The sequence below is a fragment of the Malus sylvestris genome, chromosome 1 (assembly GCF_916048215.2).
Source record: "Malus sylvestris chromosome 1, drMalSylv7.2, whole genome shotgun sequence".
Lineage (NCBI taxonomy): Eukaryota > Viridiplantae > Streptophyta > Magnoliopsida > Rosales > Rosaceae > Malus > Malus sylvestris.
The window spans coordinates 4,143,962-4,166,718 of record NC_062260.1 but is presented as its reverse complement, the minus strand read 5'-3'; the positions used below and the strand labels follow the sequence as shown (position 1 = coordinate 4,166,718).

Here is a 22,757-nt window from a genome sequence, read left to right as displayed (position 1 = left end):
TATAATCATGGTTTAAAAATTTCTTCGATAAAGTCGATATTTTCGTAGAAATATTAAAAAAATTACAGAAGATATAGAAATTGGGGTTAAGTCTAAACTTCACATTTTTTCGAAGAAACTCCTAAGTTTAGGTAAAAATGGGCATATATCGTCGATATTTCTTATATATCTGTTAAATATCAGAGAAATTTTATATTTTGTCCAAACCAATGTTTGACAATCCCTAAAATTTCATTTTAAATTTCTATTTTTTCCATTAAAATCTATAGATGTCTATATCGATATTCAATATATCCGTCGATAGGAAATTAGGAACAAACACTTTGATTAATTAAATAATTAATTAAAAAAGATGAGTCGCCTCCAATGTAAGATCCCACATCGCCTAGGGGAGTGATCCTTACATGTATATTCCCATCCCTACCTAGCATGAGGCCTTTTGGGAACTCACTAGATTCGGGTTCTATCGGAACTTCGAAGTTAAGCCAGTAGCAAGCGAGAGCAATCCCATGATGGGTGACTCACTAGGAAGTTCTCGTGTGAGTTCCCAAAAACAAAACCGTGAGGGCGTAGTCGGGGCCTAAAGCGGACAATATCGTGCTACGGTGGTGGAGCGGGCCCGGAATGTGGTGGACCCTGGGCCGGGATGTGACATCCAATGTCATCAACAGTCACTTTGGCCGAGTGGTTAAGGCGTGTGCTTGTTAAGTGCATGGGGATCCCCCGCAAGAGTTCGAACTTCTTACACGACAATTTCTTTTTTTTATTTTGCTCCTAAAAATTATTTCAAACAAAAAAGGCCATTTATGGAGATGTGTGATGGCGGGAATCAGATTTAATGCCGCTTAGTACTACGATCTAGTAGTATTCCTCTTCACTTGTAAATAAGAAGTCTTATGTTTGATTATAGCCAAAGAAAAACTTGAATCACATTATTATGACAAACCCATTATAAGGCTTAGCCCACTCCCACCCCATTATAAAGGCTTAGCCCACTCCCACACCCCCTTAGACCATCTCCAACCCTTGGAGTAAAACCCAAAATTTTTAGCCCACAAAATTTAGGTTTTAACTCAAAATTAGCTTTTTTGATCTGACTCTTCTGGCCTAAAATTTTAGCCCCAGATTATTAAAGAATGAATTTAAGCTATTTTTTTTAAATTAAAAAAATTAACTTTAAAAAAAAAATATTATGTGTACTATCATAAATGAATTTTATGAACATTTTAACCTAAAAATATTTAAATTCCGATAAACATTGAAAAATCACTAAACCGACACATGAAACTCATGAAACACTATGAAAAAATATGAAACACATAATAGAGATGTATAAACACAAAACACATGAACAAAAACATGGTTTTGGGAGATGGTAGAAAGAAAAATTAGAAGAATTGTAGGAGAAAATTGAATTTTGCATGGATGTTTGAACAAATACATAGGTATTTATAGAGTTTTTAGGTGAATTTATAGTTAAATTATTTTAGCTGTTGGATTTCAATTTTAGCTGTTAAATCTTTTTTCTCACCATTAGATTTAATCATATTCGATCTCAGTCATTGGATTCAATAAATTTCTTAATATAAACTAAAAACTAAAACAAATTTGAACCTTCCAATGAAGCAAAGCCTTTGGATGAGAAAAAGAGTCGTTGGGCTCTGATGGGTGCCAGACAAGTAGCCGACATAACCCACATGGGTGGGTGGGGTTGCCAGCTTGCAGGCCTAGCGTGTTGGCATGTGTTTGCGCGTGATTTTGGGCAAGTGAAGTGCACATGTTGGTTTTCCACTCGCATAAGTGTGCCGGCCAGCCCACTAACCCAAACCTATTATTTGGCTGGAATTTGCCCAATTTTGAAGTTTTAACCCATAACCTAATTTTTAGGTCAAAGGTTGGAGTGTTTTTGTGTGACAGCCCGTCCCTAAAAATTATGGTTGTTGTAATTTTAAAAGCATGAATTGACGAAAATGCCCTAGAGGCAAGAATATTGACTTTTGTTGACCGTCCTTCCGTGATGTGTATGAGCTTCTCTTTTAGCGTATTTTCGAAGTACTCGACAATACGGACGTGTAGACACAAGCATAATGGAAATCGAATTTACGAAGGAGGTTTTGCAGAACTACAATTTGTGAAGTACTTTGTATGAGTACTATTTATTAGTTTTTATATATTATTTTTAGATATATTTGGTAAAAAATAAAAAATAAGAAGAAAAGCCACGGGAGTGGCAGGGGGAAAGAGAATAAAAAAACTGGGGGAAAAGGGGATTGCCCAATGGGGGGAGAAGGAAGAGTTAGAGAGAGACCAATGAGATGAGGGAAAAGGAGAGGAAATGAGGGAGGTGCAGAGCACCCAACCCGCCCTTTCTCCTTGACCCATCCCCAACCCATGACCCATTTCCAAAACCGGTCACCCCGAGTTGATTTCGAAGCAATATTCACCATTTTTCTGGCGAATTAGGACTTCCCTCACCTAAAACCATCATCATGCTCCTCCTCCTTAGTTAATCACCCTTAGATTCGAAGCAAGGATGTCCTTTTCATGGTGTATGTGGCCACGATGCCGCGGAACTTTTGGGGAAAATTCATCAAATCCTGAATGAAATCCCATCAATTTCCTCCACCATTAGGTTCTCCTTGAACTCTGGAATAAAGCCCAAGCATTGGTTGGGGCGTTGGAACAGTTTTGGAGTCGAATTGGAAACACCCAAATCATAGGGTTTTCCGGCGGGTTTGATGAAATTGGAGCCTTTCCAGGCCAAATTGACCTTGGCCATAGGCACCAATCGTTCGGGACGCCTCGATGTGGGTGCTAGAGAATCATAGCATGGGCCTCAGGTGAGTGGGTCTTTTCCTTTCCATCGTATATTTTATATATATATATATATATATATATATATATATATGTGATTGATAATTTCATAAATGTCTATAATTATGGCTTACGATTATTGTGAATTACAAATGGCTTGAGACAGTCTAGCAAGACATTAGATGCAACTATATAATAAATGAGACTAAATAATTGAGACAATAGCATTGTTTGGGGAATTGAGCAATGTGAGTGGGCATTTGTTTATACATATACATTACATATATATATATATATACATATACATGTATATGTATATGTATATGTATATGCATATACATATACATATACATATATACATATATGCTTTATGGTTTCCAGAAATGTTTTAAGTTGAGTTATGCATTTCATGCTATGTCTAAAATGTGTTATATTCGAAGTGTTACATTGTTTTGAATTATGTTATGCTAAATGATGCTGAGGAGGCGCATGTAAGTTCAGGTAAGTATACGGTATTAGTTGAATTAATGGGGTTATGGTATGACTACATTTATATTTTAAGCAACTCCGACACTGTCGTATAGGTTGCAATAGTAGGCAACTCCGGCATTGTCGTATAGGTTGCTTATGAGTCGTACATGTTGTACTAGATGTATTTAAAGCTCATAAACATGCACCCCGGTGTTAGTGCTCCCGCCCGTGGTCAGGGCACAACCCTTTACGTAATGTTCACCTCCCACACCATATGCTCACCTTGAATTCAAGGTAGGTGCACATGTCTGTCGTACAGACCACTATAGGTGGTTCCGACTTGTAGGTGACTCTTCACGTGATCGTAGCACTTGAGCATATTCATTTACACCCAGTCTAGTCGTACAAACCACTATAGTGGTTCCGACTCATTTGCAGGCGTTGTGTCGTACATGTCACTATAGACGACTCCGACTTACATGCTAGCCATGATTGATGAGACATGTGATGAGATATGTGATGAGATATGAATAAGTCATACAGGTCACTAGAGGTGACTTCGACTTATAAGCTAGCATATGTGATGAATACGTGATGAGCTAGCATATGTGATAAATATGTGATGAGCTAGCAGACGTGATGAATACGTGATAAGTTAGCATATGTGATGAACTAGTATATGTGATGAAATACGGGTAGGTCGTACAGGTCACCATAGGTGACTCCAACTTGCGTACTAGTATGAGTTATTAATCACATGATTTTTTGATATTGCTGACGAGATGCTGTGTTGTGGTATGTTTATGATTTTTTTGGAAATTATACAAGTGTTGTAGCGAGGGGTTATAATGGTTTATATGGTTTCTATTAAAATTTTATTTACAGGGCCACTCACCCTTGGCTTGTCTTCACCTAGGTTTTCTTAGCTGAGTTTTCTTATCGTCGAAGATTCGTGGCAATTCTTAATATTGGAGATTATCTCGAGGGTACGATTCTTAATTCACTCTTCTGTACTTGCTTATGCTCTAATGTCACATGTGAAGTGGGTTCACTCCCACTCACCAGTGCATTCGGGTATTTAGGCACTCTTAGGTTTAAATTTATTCACATTTTTCCACATCATCACATTTTATGGCTTCGCCACCTTCCAGGTGTCGGCCAGCACAGCTCGATTCGGAGTCCTAGTGGACATTCCGGGTCGGGGTGTGTCATTTTGTGTTTTGGGAGGAACCCAAATTTTGAGACTTACACCAAGAGTTGGAGTTGGCCTTATCGTAGATACTATCGTTTGTTCTAAAAAATAAATAAATTGTGACATCCATGCTGGTGGCGCTTTGTTAGGATCATGTAAATTGGAACAACCAATATTTGTAGGGAGCATACGTTACATTCGCGACGTGGCCATACTTAAGACCTCTTAGTGCTATGATATACTAGTATTTCTTTTTACTGAGAGGTCTTAAGTTCGATTCTTGCCAAAAATGAATTTGAACCACATTATTGCTAGCCCATTGTGAGGCTAAACGTCCCCCCCCCCTAATGTAGATAATATCATTTAAAAAAAAATAACTTAACAAGAAACTAAGAGTAAAAAAAACCAATTATTTCATGATAGGATGATGAGACAATGTTGCCAATGCCAAAACCAAGAACATCGCTTATGTTCGGAGTTCAATTTCTCTGCCAAGTAATTGATGAATTAAAAAAAAAGTTATCCTTACAGTAGTACAGTACAAGTTTCATAATCATAATAAATAATTTGGGAACTTTAACAAAAAACTCCCGGTACTGTTCACTTTAACGAAAACCATATTTTTACACTAAAAAGTCAATCATGGTACTATTCACTTTACCTTTTATTTTGTCATTATCGTTAAAACTCAAAGTTTTTAAACCATTTTCATTAGTTTTCCTCAATTTCAGCGACTTTTCATCATCATCATCATAATCAATCCTTGGGATAGAAGCACACGTAGATTTCTAAGTCAGGCCCCTTCAGAGAATGGACAGAAATGTACTTAGGACTACCATGATATTATCTTTGGAACCCATACGAACAAAGATTCGGTCAACAGGAGATAGCTCAAAGCTCTCTGCAGGAACATCTGCTCCTAACTGCCGAAGAAACAAAAGCAAAAATGATCACACATTACAAGACAATGAATAACAAAAGTAAGAAATTCAGACAATAAGAAAAAGACTACCTTACCTGTGCTAAAATCACAGCCAAGCAAACTTGGCGAATAAGAGTAGACTTTCCACCCATGTTAGGACCAGTGAGAAGGATAAAGCTTGCATGGCCAGAACCTCCATTGGAAATGTCGTTGGATACAAATGTACCCTTTCCTAAAGAATCACTTCTAAGAACAGGATGGCCCAAACTTTTTGCAGAAAAACGAGGTACTTCATCAGTACATGATGAACTCATGACAACTGGCTGACAAGAGGGTCCTTCAAAATAATCACTTGCAATTGCTAGACTGATTAAAACATCGATTTCTGCATGTGGGGTCAATATCAGCAGTGAACATAATATAGACACTAGTTACTAGACTCATGGACTTGTTTCTAGAAACACATTTTTAGAATTTGTTTAACCAAAATGCTTCGAAATTAACTAGAGTTAAATTTGTTTAAAATGGACCCATATTTGTTACAATCACATAGCTACATCGTTCGGGGAATCAATCACCTAGCAGTACTCTTATGTGTGTGTGTGTGTGATTCCTCTTATATTGCATACATAGCAGAATGCACTCACTAAAAAAAGGCGAATGACAAACTATGCTCCAGACTCCAGTCAATCCACCAAAGTTTGACCAAAATCGATCAAAACAAAGCAGCCAATGCAGAGGGGAAAAGATTGCACACCTGCAGTCACAGAGACCAATTGTCTCCATTTAAGACGATGCTCGCAGAAACGTCCAATTAACCTCTGCAAAATGCTTCTTAGTGAGGACTCCTTATCAGTTTCAGCTTGCGAGAGCTCTGTCAATGACTTCTTAATATCTGGGGTCCAGTACCTCGAGAAACCCTGCATGTTAAACACAAGGAAGGCATGATCGTATTAATATAAAACCGTCAAAGCTACTTAATTCACCATTCCAAAGATTTTTCGAATTACCTTTTTGGACGAACGTAACTCATAATCTGGAGGAATACAACTGCACAGACTTTCTGGCATTTCCAATAGGTAAGAATCTTTTCCGATTGTGACATAAGTGATCTGCAACAGACCAACAGAAGACCGAGTTACAAGATATCGTAACGTTTCTACTTAAAAGTACACTACTCGGAAATCAAAATGCCGATTTGTCTTCCATAGAAGTTCTTAACGATTTATCTCCCAGTAACTTTCTGTGTTCTTGGAGGCGTTTTGTTAAATGAGATTCTATCTCCTTTACTTTTTCACAAGCAGAGTCGTACTCAATATTGACTCCTTCATGAGGTATTATACGACCTGAATTATTGGCTTGTACCCAATCAAAGGCATCCTTGAAATGTTTTAGAACTGAGTTGACATCAGGAAAACCTTTACCTGTAAAACAATGAACAATAAGATGCCAAGATTTCTTTAACAATGAAGGATGCATGCATGTACCAAAACAATGAACCTATACGAAAACTTTCTTATGGAAAGATATAAGATGAGAAATTATATCCTTTGAAATAATACAACTATAAACACAAAAAGAAAACTATATCTTTTAAAATAATACAAATATAAATGCAAAAAGCAAACAATACCCAGTGTCAGCAGATGATGAAGTTGTGCAGATTCAACATTTTCCAAGATAACTTTAAGAGAACAACATGTTTGAGCCATGAGTTCACAACCACGTAAAGCTGAAATAAACTCCTGAAGCTGTTTTTTTTTGCAGCATCCTCATATAAAACCACTTTCTTAGCATTCCTTCCGCAAGCATTACTGCATCCAGTCACATTCGGTTACTGTAAATCATTCTTTGGGAGCATGAGTAAGTTCTCCATAAGCATAATATCAACTGTTATTCCTAGTTTTACCTACTAGAGAAGACATGCACAAGCAACCGCTACATGTCCGGAAGCCTTGAAATTGCTTTACGAAATTCAAGTGCATAATGAAGATTAACTCCCTAGAGAGAAGCATATATAACATTTGTATATTAGAAAGGCCAAGTGCTTGGATATCCAGTTCAAGTCATCTAGATACCGTACACTAAGATTCAGTGTTCAAGTGAAAAAATAAGAACCAGAAGTAAAATGTTAATATAATATGTACGGAGTACCCGAAGAATTGCAACAGCATCCTGGCGTTGCTTTATTAACTCTACATGATAGAGAGGTCTTGCAAGCCATGTTCTAAGCAATCTCTTCCCAAATCCAGTAACACAGTGGTTCAATTGTGCATACAATGTCCTTCACAGAGCAATAAATTATCTAAGAATTTGGATTGGAATAAAAACAAACCAGAAAAGCTTAAGACAATATGAAAGGTTTACCCTGAAGAGTCTCGATTTCTGTTGTTCTAAAAAATCTCAAGGTTCTCTAGGGCAGCTGAGTCAAGAACCATGTATGGTTTTGTTACGGTATCACCAAAACCAGAACTTGGAAGTAACTCAAATTTTGCAAATCTGAGTATTGTCTCATCCAGGAAGGCCTGCTTTAAATAGAAAAGAGCACCTCCAAGAGCTGAAAGTGCCCAGATGCCATTCTCACCTGCTCTCACCATCTCTGACAACACATCTGGCAAGCAGCCATAGCCATCTTCTTCTAAATGAGAATCACTGCCATGAAAACCGGCTTTCTTTGGAGAACCAGAAACCAATTGATCATCTGCACGCCTGTATATACTTCTAACTTCCTGAACAGTTCTCTCAGCATCCAAAAATTCCAATACTGGGACTACCTCATTCACTAGAGGACTTCTTGTATGCCTAATCAGCACTTTCTCTGTTTCAGGACTAAGTAGATTTGCAGGTTTTACAATTTCAACAGGCCTCAGCTCAGACAAGAGACAAGACAAGGCACTGCACTCTAGATCATCTCCAAACTGGTATTGGGAAAGAAATACTAGTAAAAAACACAATCATACATAACAAGAAATTCATTAAAACGACCTTATGACACATCTACATCAGCATCTTATGAAATGGTAATTAGGAGTAACAATGTCACAACTTTCCCCAATGATTATATATGTCCTCAGATAGCTAAAATATAATGGAAATGCAATGCATACATCCACAAACTCCATCAGGCAGCAGAGGATCACACTATCAGACCTTTTACATTCATAACAGGCACAAATTTTCACCTATTATGCTTAGTGGTTACCAAGAACCCCTCTCCCCTTCCCTCCCCACTGCTTTATTGAGTGATAATCCAGCCCAGTTCAGGGAACAACTGTATTATGTGTGCATATATAACTATATAATGATGAGAATAATCCAAGATAACTAAGAGAACAAGATGAAAATGATGTTCTACCATACTCATACCTGCCCAAGAATGACCCGGCTGGTAGCAACATCAACTACACAAACCCCAAATACCCGCTCTGCATTTTCGTTTGCCAAATTCTGAGAATTTTCAGTCACTGCCATTAGATAAGAAGCATCAGGGTTTGCTGACAGCATATCTCCCTCAGTTAGTGTTCCTTTTGTAACCACTGCACATATTTCACGTTTCACAACCTATACACCAAGGTAAATTCAGAAGTTAATACCATTCTTCTAATTAATAGTTCCAATACGGGTATCAAATTACAACGTGCAGCGGTAAGAATTATAACATAGAATATCAAATTAATCAGATGACAAAAATTCAAGGATACAGACCGACAAGTGAAAAATGAGCATTCCTTATCTATAGAGCCATCCTCTTTACGACGAAGATCCATCTGTTTAGGTGTTTCTGTCTGCTACCCCTAGTCACTCAAGGCAGCTTAAATAAATTTCCCGCCATAGTGTGAAAGAGGCTTCACATAGATGCTGAACTTTAATAAAATAGAGTAAGAAAGATATCTCCAAATAGAGTGACAAGAGTAAAACCAACCTTCCTAGCAAGTTTCTCCACGTTCATTGAGAAATTCTTCTCCGGAAATGCACAATGGAGTTGTTCACCCTAATATCAGGCAACGACAAATCAGTAACTAAAGAAAAACAAATAGGAAACACAACGGATGCATTCAGCAATCCTAACAATACAAAATCTCAGAACAATCAAGATAAAAATGAGAAACAAAAGTGTTTGTACCATACTTGACCAATCCCGAAACTACTGAGCACTGGTCAACGTTATACCGTCAAGAACCCAGAAGAGTTTCTCTCCAACCAGGAGGCCAATCATAGCGCGACATATGTCGACATCAGAGGCCAATCATAACGCGACAAGTGTCAACATCAGAAGCCAATCACAACACGACACGTGTCAATGTCAGAATGAAACTAGAAACTCTCTTCTATAAATAGAGATCATTCTTTCACAATATTTCCTAATGTCATTTGTACTAAATCATTTACCAGTACCCACTAAAGGAATAGCACTACTACTTGTTGTTAGGAAGACTCCTATATATGTCGACCTCCATCCTCTACAGCCAGGCAGACCTACAAATAAAAAAAAATGCTCAACTGTTCTTCACATCCGAGAGAGCACTCTCAGCAGAGTCTCTTGAAATACTTAGCTTCTTTTCCTCCCGATAATACCTCTGCAAACAAGCCACACCAGAGCAAGAGTATCTCATATCATTAGGGTTAAAAGCAAGAGTATCCCATATCATGCCTTTTCCCTGTCTTTTCCTTTGGCCTTGTTCTTACCTGCAAGACAAGGAGAAAGAGAGCAATCAGTCAGCACTTGGAATCAAGCTTCCAGTTAGGAACTGACTGCCTGGAACCCTTTGCCTGATTACTTACCTGGCATTGCTCTCAAGTACTCATCTTCAACATTTTATGCTTCCAGAGAATATACCACATCTGCCTGAGGAACAGATAGGCCAAGTGAGAAGGATACAAGGAAGCATGTGGAGACAAACGTAACATAACACGTGCTGATACATCCACTACTTTGTCAACAACAAAAGTATCCCATATCATCAGGGTCGAACGTACTCTAGATTTGATGGACTTGTTTTGACCCTCAAATTCTTGAGTCGGCCTTATACTCTGTAGGAAACCAGAAAACCCTACAGCCCAGTTCAAGAATAAGCATGTGGAAAGTTACCTTTTCAAAAGCAAAAGTATCTTATATCATCTATTCTCCATTTGCTTCTCCTTATCCTTGTTGCTGTTTACTACACAAGGAGAAGGAGAACAATCAACCGGAAGCCGAAGTCGAACCTCCGATCTAGGTTGCTTGCTTGGAAGTCTGATTGCTTACCTTGTATGTTACCCCCTTCGGCAAATCTCCTAGCTCGGTGACTTGGGGGACTCCTACTATAGGGTTTGTATCGCACTTGACCAAGCCTGAAACTACAAGTAAGCTTCAAGTGAAATTGATACATTACCTTGTGCATCTTCATCGGTTAAAGATACCACCCATGGATGGAGGAAAAGTACTTCTAGAGAAGATGCCACATCTATATATGAGACAGATAAGGCAAGTGAAAATGATACCACACTTCGGTACTTAGAAGTTTCGTGATTACTCAATAGCTTGGATCTTGCAAGTCCCCAACCGAGAAGCTTCCCTCACTCGGGAACTTAGGGGAGCACTGTTTGTACCATACTTGACCAATCCCGAAACTACTGAGCATTGGTCAACGTTATACCGTCAAGAACCTAGAAGAGTTTCTCTCAAACCAGGAGCCCAATCACAGCGCGACACATGTCCACATCAGAAGCCAATCATAGCGCAACACGTGTCAACATCAGAAGCCAATCACAACATGACACGTGTCAATGTCAGAATGAAACTAGAAACTCTCTTCTATAAATAGAGATCATTCTCTCACAATATTTCCTAATGTCATTTGTACTAAATCATTTACTAGTACTTACTAAAGGAGAGCTTGAACCTATGTACTTGTGTAAACCCTTCACAATTAGTGAGAACTCTTCTACTCCATGGACGTAGCCAATCTGTGTGAACCATGTACATCTTGTGTTTGCTTCCCTGTCTTTATCCATTTACATACTTATCCACACTAATGACTGGAGCAATCTAGCGAAGGTCACAAACTTAACACGTTCTGTTGTACCAAAGTCCTCATTGATTTTGTGCATCAACAGAAAGAAAATACTATGTGCCATTGCCCGCCCATAAAGCCAACACTAAGACAAAATTTCAAGATATATTACCTTTATATACTGCAGACCAAGTTCTTTTGCTCTTATATGTGCATCCATTTCAAAAAGTTCATAAAATTTGCCCATCTGCTAAAACAAAAATGAGATATTCATCATTTGACTGCAATAATGACCCTGAATTTGTGTGGCATAATTTATCATTACTTGGGTACTCGTAAGGATGAGCATACCTTGAAAAAGATAACTTTGTCCATGTGCTTTGACTTAAACTCCCACCATTATCTCTGAAATATTAACATGTCACTGAATTAAGAGTGTTCATAATAGTAAATGCCACAAAAACCCTTCATGCCACTTATCTATCTAGAAGAAAGCAATTACCAGGCCACCTGAAACTCTTTAAGAATCCGGGAGGCAAGTACAGAGTTATTTGATCATAATTTGCATCTACAGGGCGTCTTCTTTTGGCATCCATGCGCTGTCTGTTTCCATACCAAAGCAGTTGAGAAAAACATGTTTGAAATTGGGCATCTACATTTCCAAATTCAACATTTCTTCTTCGGCATTGTCGTACTAAACTAAATGATTACCACTGTACTTATTGAAGCAATTGACATAACCTTGGTACCAGTTCTTATCCAAGGGCCAGTAAACCTTGATCTTATTCTCGACAACCTCGTGGCCATGGGATTTTTTGGGGTTGGTCTTGGAGCTGGGATTGGAATCGAGAGGCGAAGGGGTTGTGGGGCTAGGGCTATGACCAAGACTAGGATTCGGATTAGGATTTAGGGTTTGTCTGGAAGAAATGGGGGTAGATTTAGGGTTTACGATTTGTTTGGAAGAAATGAGGGTAGATTTAAGGTTTTGGGTTCGCTTGGAAGAAATGGGGGCATATTTAGGGTTTAGGGTTTGTTTGGAAGAAATTGGTGATGGAGTGGAAGTGGCTTTGGAGAAGAAGAAAGTGATTTAGCGCTGTGGGTTGACCAGTGGTGATTGGCCATTGGTTCGACGACACGACGCCGACATCGCCGTCTGTGAAGGTGTTAATCTAGCGAAGAAGAAGAAGAGAGATACGCTTACTGATGGGTGTGGAAAGGTGGAATTGCGTGAAGTGTAAGCGAAAAGGCGGAAGAAGGGGGAGGAGGAGTTTGGAGATTGTCGAATAAAAGAGAAGAACGTTTTAATGTGGCGGCAAAATCAGTGAAAAATGCCCAGGAACTCTTACGGGGGTCGATGCTGTTTGGCGGGAAGCCTTAAGCTTTCTCTCTCACTGAGTCACTCTCTCCCCGTCTCAAGCACTTAGCAGTCTGTTCCTTGTCTTCAACCAGAGACTACCAGAAGGTCCATTAATGGCTGCCCAATGTCTCTCTTTCTAAGAAGATCCTCATCTTCCGCCCAAAGCCACCTCATTTACTCTCGACCGCACCCAGCAACACCACACTCTCAGATGTCCACCTACGTTGCCGCTTCACCGCTGAGATATGCTCTTTCTAGCAGGGACGAGAAATAAGACGCCGCCGAGAGCAACTTTGCCTTCCTAGTAGTAGCTTTCTGACCCTGCCTAGTTTGCTTCATTCTCCTCCTCATCCTTATCTCTATCATTCTCATTGTCAAATTCCATTTCTTTTGCCACACCCCACTTCACTCTTTATTCTACAAGAAAAATTGCTAATTGCACCCACTACAATCTCCAATTTTAACACTTCAATGGTTGCCATTATATAGTGAGGACAAGGATAAGAGGGATAATGTTCATGTTAGTTTTGGGGCAGACTTGGAGGAGGTCGACATGGTATGCAAGGTGATCGACAAATTGTTTGCCTTAGATCGAAACATGGAGGTTGTTCTTGATGAATGTTGCATTCATTTGTAGCATGATTTGGTTGTGGAAGTGTTGAAAAGCTTCCAGCACGTTAGAAAACCCGCATTTCAGTTCTTCTGTTGGGTAGGGCAAAAGCCAGGGTTTTCTCATGATTTTAGGACTTCTAATTCGATGATAAGCATTTTAGGAAAGACTAGGCAGTTTAAGACCATAATGTTGCTGCTTGAAGAAATGGGAGTGAAAGAGCTTTTGACAAAGGAAACATTTGTGATTGCTTTTTAAAGCTTTTGATGTTGTCAGGGAGAGGAAGAAAGCTATTGGCATTTTTGAATTGATGAAGTACTACAAGTTCAAAGTTGGGGTCGATACGATTAATTGCTTGCTTGATACTCATGGAAGGGCAAAGCTGGTAAAAGAAATGCAATTGCTTTTCGAGAAGTTGAAAGAGAGGTTTACACCAAATTTACAAACTTTTACTGCACTACTGAACGGGTGGTGCAGCTCAAAAAATTTAATGGAGGTAGGGAGGGTGTGGAATGAGATGGTTGATAAGGGATTTAAGCATGATATTGTTGCACATAATACAATGCTCAGAGGGTTGTTGAGGGGTCATAAAAGGTCTGATGCTATCAAGTTGTTTAAGGTCATGAAAGCCAAGGGCCCATCTCCTAACGTTAGAAGATGTAGTGTTCTGATTCAGGATTTCTGCAAGCAAAAATAGATGAAAGAAGCGGTTGACTCTTTCTATGAAATGCAAGAATCTGGCTGCCAGCTAGATGCTGTTGTTTACTCGTGCTTAATCACAGGGTTTGGAAATCAGAATAAGATGGAAACAGTTTATGGATTGTTAAAAGATATGAAGGAAAACGGTTGCACTCCTGATGGGATACAATGCTTTGATTAAGGTGATGACGAGGCAGCAACGAATGCCAGATGATGTAGTGCGGATATACAAGAAGATGATTCAAAATGGCATTAAGCCATCAATACACATTTATAACATGATCATGAAGTCTTATTTTCAGACGAGAAATTATCATATTGGTCGTGCAGTATGGGATGAGATGATTCAGAAGGGGTTTTGCCTTGATGACAACTCATATACTATTCTCATTGGAGGTCTTATAAATCAGGGAAGATCAGGAGAGGCCTGTAAATATCTAGAGGGAATGGTCGAGAAATGAATGAAACCTCAGCTTGATTTAACCAAGTTTGCAACCGACTTCCCTAAACCTGGGAAATCTGACATTTTTAGGAGTTGGTGCAGAAGATGAAGTTTGCTGGTAAATTTGAAGTCTCCAATGTCTTTGCAAGGTGGGCTGAGATGATGAGGAAAAGGGTAAAGAGAAGAGATCCTATTGAAAATGGTTGACAATGAATCTTGGTTACTTGACGAAGATCCAGGATACTCAGCCTTAAAGGTGGCGGAATGGTGGAGGAAGCATCATGGTTTCCAACTGTTCCCTCATTCCATACCTCTTCAAGTTTTAGCATGCATCAACAACATGTTGGGCATTAATTGAAGAGCTACAATTTCTGCTGTATATTATCATAGTTCGTGCACATCTCTATTATTTGCCTATTTGGTGCTGTATCTGGTTCAGATTTTATGTACTTCAGCTATATCACTTGATTTGTTGCCTATGCTAACCTATATGTTATGAGACATGTTATTCGTCCCCAATCAATTATTTCACCATTGTTTCCCAATATTGGAAGATACTGCAAGTGTGAAAGACCCTCCTCCATTACTTTGTTAAAAAGAAATGTGAGGTCATCTCCAATGCACTGAAAAATTGGACTCAAATAAGATATTTGAGGCTAAATATGAGTCAAAGTCTTTTCAATGCACCAAAGACTTAAATATGAGTTTCAGTATGAAATTTGAATCCAAATGGTCCGGAAATCGAAAGGCCAAAATTGAAATCCAGGTAGCTGTTGGACATCTAGGATTCCTACAACTCGGGGCCTAGCTGTCGAGCACTATGTTATAAATTTAGCCACTTCTCTGTTTAAAAAAAAGTGGGGCTCACTTCATTTTTTTTAACAAATGATATTATTTACACTAAGGGTGGGGAAGTGGGCTGAGTCTCACAATGAGCTAGCAATAATGTTGTTCAAACTCACATTTAGTGAGAATCGAACCTAAGACCTCTTACTTACAAGTGGAAAGAAATATCACTAGACCGTAGTACTAACTCAAAGTTTTTAGGTTTGAGTCAACCAAATCTGAAGCCAAATTTGGGTTTCATTTAAGTCCTAACTCAAAGTTTTTAGGTTTGGGTTGCATCTTTTTGTGTCTAAACCCAAATATTTAGATTTGAGTCTTTTCGTTAGAGTTAGTCTGATAGGACATAATTTATTTTTCAAAATTATTATGCATAATAGGAAACATATAAAAAGAATTCTTGCCTTAAACCTTTTATCACATAACAAATTAATGAGGATTATGTCATGAGGATTTTTTGGCTCCCTTTAAGCCAATACTGCAGCAGGACATAAAAACTATGTGCTTGTTTTTCAGTTAATGGACAAGTTCTTCTCTAGGTCTTTTTATTATTTCCTAAGCAACGACATTAAGCTGCTTTATGGTCTGGACTCTGCATGGAATCGAGCCTGTTCCAAAACATTAGTCCCCACTGCTCTAATGCCATATGTCGATCGATAGAGATTATCTTTTTAACAAGCGCTTAATTTCTGTTTTTCGATTTATTACTAGTTCAATATTTCTATGTGCTACTTGTATATATCCCCAATTCTGCAAGAGCCCTAGATGGAAAATTTTGGGCGTGTGCAAGAAGCCAAAAAAGGAATTGTGCAGACTGATCTTGAGTATTTAATATCCAAAATCTACTTCAAGATATTGAATTTATATACAAAACTCTCTATCAAAGAAGCAAGGGTACCTGGATATCATCATATAATAAGGACATCATAACATTGTTTTGCCCTAACTCCAACGAGAAGATGAACAAAACTAACTGCAGATTGCAAATTTAGTGTACAAAATAAAAATAGCTAATAAGAGGCGCAAGTTCCTGATAGGATTTTTTTTTATACCTGCACTATCACATCCCGGCTCGGGGCGGACCACTTCCTGGGCCCGCTCCACCACCGTAGCACGATATTGTCCGCTTTGGGCCCCGACCATGCCCTCACGGTTTTGTTTCTGGGAACTCACGAGCAACTTCCCAGTGGGTCACCCATCATGGGAGTGCTCTAGCCCCCCTCTCGCTTAACTTCGGAGTTCCGACGGAACCCGAAGCCAGTGAGCTCCCAAAAGGCCTCATGCTAGGTATGGATAGGAATATACATTTAAGGATCACTCCACTGGGCGATGTGGGATGTTACAATCCACCCCCCTTAGGGGCCCGACGTCCTCGTCGGCACACTTTCGGCCAGGGATTGGCTCTGATACCAATTTGTCACATCCCGGCCCGGGGCGGACCACTTCCCGGGCCCGCTCCACCACCGTAGCATGATATTGTCCACTTTAGGCCCCGACCATGCCCTCACGGTTTTGTTTCTGGGAAGAGAAGGATAAATATTATGTGCCTACAAGAAACTAAGTGGGTTGGTAGTAAGGCAAAGGATCTAGAAAACTCAGGGTTTAAACTTTGGTATTCGGGCACAAATAGAATGAGAAACGGTGTTGGCATCATCGTGGACAAGACCTTGACACAAGATGTTGTAGATGTCAAGAGGGTAGGAGATAGAATCATGGCAATCAAGATTGTAATAGGACAAGAACTTATCAATGTGATTAGTGCGTACGCACCTCAAGTAGGGTTGGATACGAGTTCGAAGGAGAAATTTTGGGAAGACCTTGGAGACTTGGTGCAAGGAATTGCTCAGACGGAGAAGTTATTTATAGGAGGAGATTTAAATGGACACGTGGGCAGGGAGACAGGCAATTATGGAGGTTTTCATGGTGGCCATGGTTTTGGGGAGAGAAACGAGGATGGGGAAGCTATCTTGGATTTTGCAATGGCATATGATCTCTTCTTAGCCAACACCTTCTTTCAGAAGAGAGAAGAACATGTGATCACCTACAAGAGTGGGTCGTCAAAAACACAAATAGATTTTCTTCTAATGAGGAAAGAGGATCGTATAACTTGTAAGGATTGCAAAGTTATACCAGGAGAGAGCGTGGCTAATCAACATCGCTTGTTGGTGATGGATGTACATATCAAAAGAGTGAGACAAAAGAACAAGACTTGGAAGTGCCCAAGGACTAGATGGTGGAATCTAAAAGAAGAAAAACAAGCCATTTTCAAAGAGAAAGTAATCACCCAGTGTGTATGGGATAGAGATGGGGAAGCTAGCCAAATGTGGGATTCCATGGCTAGTTGTATCCGAAAAGTAGCAAAAGAGGTATTAGGAGAGTCTAAGGGCTTTGCCCCACACCAAAAGGAATCTTGGTGGTGGAATGAGGAGGTACAAACAAAGGTGAAGGCTAAGAAGGAATGTTGTAAAGCCTTATACAAGGATAGGACTGATGAAAATGGTGAAAGGTATAGAAAAGGGAAGCAAGAGGCGAAGAAAGCTGTGAGAGAAGCTAAGTTAGCGGCTTACGACGATATGTATAAACGTCTAGATACCAAAGAAGGAGAGTTGGATATCTATAAACTAGCTAGAGCAAGGGAAAAGAAGACAAGGGACCTAAACCAAGTGAGGTGCATCAAGGATGAGGATGGAAAGGTTCTTGCTACAGAGAACGCGGTTAAAGACAGATGGAGAGGTTATTTTCATAATCTTTTCAATGAAGGACATGAAATGAGTGCTTCTTTAGGGGAGTTGAGTAACTCAGAAGAGTGTAGAAACTACTCTTTTTATCGTCGAATCCGGAAGGAAGAAGTGGTTGTAGCTTTGAAGAAGATGAAGCATAGAAAAGTAATAGGCCCAGACGATATACCAATCGAAGTGTGGAAAGTTTTGGGAGAGACAGGTATAACATGGCTCACTGACCTTTTCAATAGGATTTTGAAAACGAAGAAGATGCCAAATGAGTGGCGAACGAGCACTTTGGTGCCTATCTACAAGAATAAGGGCGACGTACAAAATTGCATGAACTATAGGGGTATTAAGCTAATGAGTCATACAATGAAGCTCTGGGAGAGAGTCATTGAGCATAGATTGAGGCAAGAGACACGGGTTTCGGACAACCAATTCGAGTTCATGCCAGGGCGCTCAACCATGGAGGCTATCTATCTCTTACGAAGATTGATGGAAAGATATAGAGATGGGAAAAAGGATTTACACATGGTCTTTATAGATTTGGAGAAAGCGTATGATAGGGTCCCAAGAGACATTCTTTGGAGGATTTTAGAGAAGAAAGGAGTACGAGTAGCATATATCCAAGCTATAAAGGATATGTATGAAGGAGCAAAGACTGCCGTAAGAACTCATGAAGGACAAACTGAAAGCTTTCCCATAACTGTAGGATTACATCAAGGCTCATCCTTAAGTCCTTACCTTTTTGCGTTGGTAATGGATGAGTTAACAGGACATATTCAAGATGATATTCCTTGGTGTATGCTTTTCGCAGACGATATAGTGTTGATAGATGAAACTCAGGAAGGGGTAAATGCAAAGCTTAACCTTTAGAGAGAAGAGTTGGAATCTAAAGGTCTTCGCCTAAGCCGATCAAAGACAGAATATATGGAGTGCAAGTTCAGTGCAAATGGAGGCCAAAATGAGTTAGGGGTGAGGATCGGAGATCAAGAAATACCAAAGAGCGACCGTTTTCGTTACCTAGGATCTATCTTGCAAAAGAACGGAGAATTAGATGGAGATCTCAACCATAGAATACAAGCTGGATGGATGAAGTGGAAGAGTGCATCCGGCGTGTTGTGTGACCGCTGTATGCCACTGAAGCTCAAGGGAAAATTTTATAGGACGACAATAAGGTCGGCGATGCTGTATGGCACAGAATGTTGGGCGGTGAAGCATCAACACGTACACAAAATGGGTGTAGCGGAGATGAGGATGCTTCGTTGGATGTGTGGGCACACGAGAAAGGATAAGATTAGGAATGAGGATATCCGGGGTAAAGTAGGAGTAGCCGAAATTGAAGGAAAGATGAGAGAAAATCGGTTACGGTGGTTTGGACATGTGCAAAGAAGGCCTACTGACGCTCCGATTAGAAGATGCGACTATGGGACAGAGGTTTAGGGCCGAAGGGGTAGAGGAAGACCTAGGAAAACTTTGGAAGAGACTCTAAGAAAAGACTTAGAGTACTTGGATCTAACGAAGGACATGACACAGGACCGAGCACAATGGCGTTCTAAGATTCATATAGCCGATCCCACTCAGTGACTTGGATTTTCCAAGTCTCCAACCGAGAAGTTTTCCTCACTCAGGAAATTAAGGGAACACTACCTCAACCTACATGCTCCACTCACAAAGCTTAAACAAAAGAAAATTCAAAGAACTTAGCGAAGAAGGCTTTGGTGTATTTAACACAATACGTTGAAATGAAGGAAAGCTTATTTATTGATATCCCCGATAAGCTACAAATATGTACATATACATAAGTCAAAATAAACAAACAAGAGGGAGCCTTCACAAAGGTTGCTTAGGAGAAGTCTCAGCAGTCGGTAGAGCCCCAGAAAGAGAAGGCACCGGAGGGGGATCATTCGGAGCCTCAGTACTGGACAGAACCCTAGAAGGAGGAGGCATCAGAGGTTGATCATTTGGAGCTTCATTACGCGGTACAGCCCTAGAAGACGAAGGCAATAAATGCCTTTGGAATAAACCCACAAATCTCTGATGATCAAGTAAAACCTGACCATCAGATTCCTTCATCTGGTCAAGCTTCCTCTTCATGTTTGTAGCATAGTCATGTGCGAGCCGGTGCAACTGTTTATTCTCATGCTTGAGCCCTCTAATCTCCTGTTTGAGACTCATCACTTCAGCCGCCAATGATTCAACTTGGCGGGTTCGAGCAAATAGACGTTGGGCCATATTAGACACAGAACCTGCACACTGAACACTGAGAGCCAGAGAATCCTTAACAGCTAACTCATCAGACCGTTTGGAAAGTAGTCTGTTATCTTTGGGAGTGAGAAGGTTCCTTGCCACCACCGCAGCGGTCATATCATTCTTCATCACGGAATCCCCAACGGTAAGAGGACCAGTAGGGGAGACGAAGGATGGACGCCATATGTTGTCAGGAGAAGGCGGGGCTGCCTCTTCAACAAGGTTCAAGTCAAAACGACGGTCGGAGGGGCCAGACATTTTCAAAGGTGTTGAAGAGAGAAGAAGTCGGACAAATCAAGATCTTAGAAGTGCAAGAATGGAGCTTCTACTGGTGGAGATTCAAGTGTACTTTGGAACTTAATGCCAGCCTCTATAAAAATCTGCACTCGACAGAGCTTCAGAAATCGAAGAGGCGCCTGCTCAAAAATCGAAGAGGCGTTTGCTTTCTCAAAAACAAGGCTGCTCAGATACCACGAGGGTCGATCTCAGAAATCGAAGAGGCGTTTGCTTTCTCAAAAGCTGGGCTGCGCAAAGACCACGAAGGCCGATCTCAGAAATCGAAGAGGCGTTTGCTTTCTCAAAAGCTGGGCTGCTCAGAGACCACGAGGGCCGATCTCAGAAATCGAAGAGGCACCTACTTTTCCAGCCTTGTCAGCACCTGTCACACGCACACTCAGCTTTGCAGAAATTATGGGCATTCGGTCGAAGACTTCTGGTTAAGTAGAAAGCACATGAGTCGTACTGTTCAATCACCCACTTCCCACACGCAACAGTAGCTCATAGGTACCACAGATAACTTTGCCAAAGTTCTCTGCCAAAGTTGAACACGTGAAGCTTGCAGCTCCCACTACATCGCTCTGACCAAGAAGGGTAAAAGAATAGCAAAGAAACAACACTAACAAAGTTTAGACACATAAATTTTGAAGGTCTAGCTACAATATTATTACCCACAAGGGTAAAGGAACAGTACCACTGCTGGATAATTGGAAAGTCCCTGTGTGTCAACCTCTGTGCTTCGTGGCAAGGTAGACTAGCAAACATGCCCAACCTTTAATCACATTCGAGAAAACACTCCCAACAAGATTGCTTGCTCCAAAATCGAAGAGGCACCGTCCTCCGAATCTCGAGAGCCAGACTCCCAACATGACTACTTTCTCAAAAATCGAAGAGGGTAAAGGAACAGTACCATTGCTGGATAATTGGAAAGTCCCTGTGTGTCAACCTCTGTGCTTCGTGGCACAGTAGACTAGCAAACATGCCCAACCTTTACTCACATTCGAGAAAACACTCCCAACAAGATTGCTTGCTCCAAAATCGAAGAGGCACCGCCCTCCGAATCTCGAGAGCCAGACTCCCAACATGATTACTTTCTCAAAAATCGAAGAGACACCGCTCTCCGAATCTCGAGAGCCAGACCCCCAGCATGATTGCTTTCTCAAAAATCGAAGAGGCATCGTTCTCCGAATCTCGAGAGCCAGATCCCCGATAGGATTGCTTGTTCGAAAATCGAAGAGGCAACACTTTCCCAACTTCAAGAGCCGGATCTCCTTGGATAAAGCTGTCTGTAATCTTCACACGCAACATCAGCTTTCCAGATACCACAAACCACTTTTTCAAAGTGCTCTGACAGCGTTAAAACATGTGAAGCTGGCAGCTCCCACTACCGTGCTATGACCAAGTAGGGTAAAGGAATAACATTACTACTTGTTGTTAAGGAGACTCCTATATATGTCGACCTCCATCCCCAACGGACAGGCAGACCTGCAAAAATGCTCAACCCTTCCTCATATCTGAGAGGGCACTCCCAACGAAGCCTTTCGAAATATTCAGCTTTCTTTCCCCCCGATAATACCTCTGCAAACAAGCTATACTAGAGCAAGAATATCTCATATCATCAGGGTTAAAAGCAAGAGTATCTCATATCATGCTTTTTCCCTGTCTTTTCCTTTGACCTTGTTCTTACCTGCAAGACAAGGAGAAAGAGAGCAATCAGTCAGTACTTGGAATCAAGCTTCCAGCCAGGAACTGACTGCCTGGAACCCCTTACCTGATTACTTACCTGACATTGCTCTCGAGTACTCATCTTCAACATCTTATGCTTCCAGGGAAGATACCGCATCTGCTTGAGGAACAGATAGGGCAAGGGAGAAGGATACAAGGAAGCATGTGGAGACAAGCGTAACAGCACACGTGCCGATACATCTATTACTCTGTCAAAGCAAAAGTATCCCATATCAGCAGGGTCGAACGTACTCTAGATTTGATGGACTTGTTTTGACCATCAAATTCTTCAGTCAGCCTTATACTCTGGAGGAAACCAGAAAACCCTCCAGCTCAGTTTAAGAATAAGCCTGTGGAAAGTTACTTCTTCAAAAGCAAAAGTATCCCATATCATCTCTTCTCATTTTCTTCTCTTTATCCTTCATGCTGCCTGCAAGATA

General features: G+C 40.4%; 1 pseudogene; it reads left to right on the top strand.

Annotated features, from left to right (window-relative positions):
• The first annotated feature begins 12,873 nt into the window (after positions 1-12,873).
• LOC126633139 (pentatricopeptide repeat-containing protein At3g62470, mitochondrial-like) lies at positions 12,874-14,707 on the top strand (annotated as a pseudogene).
• The last annotated feature ends 8,050 nt before the right edge of the window (positions 14,708-22,757 follow it).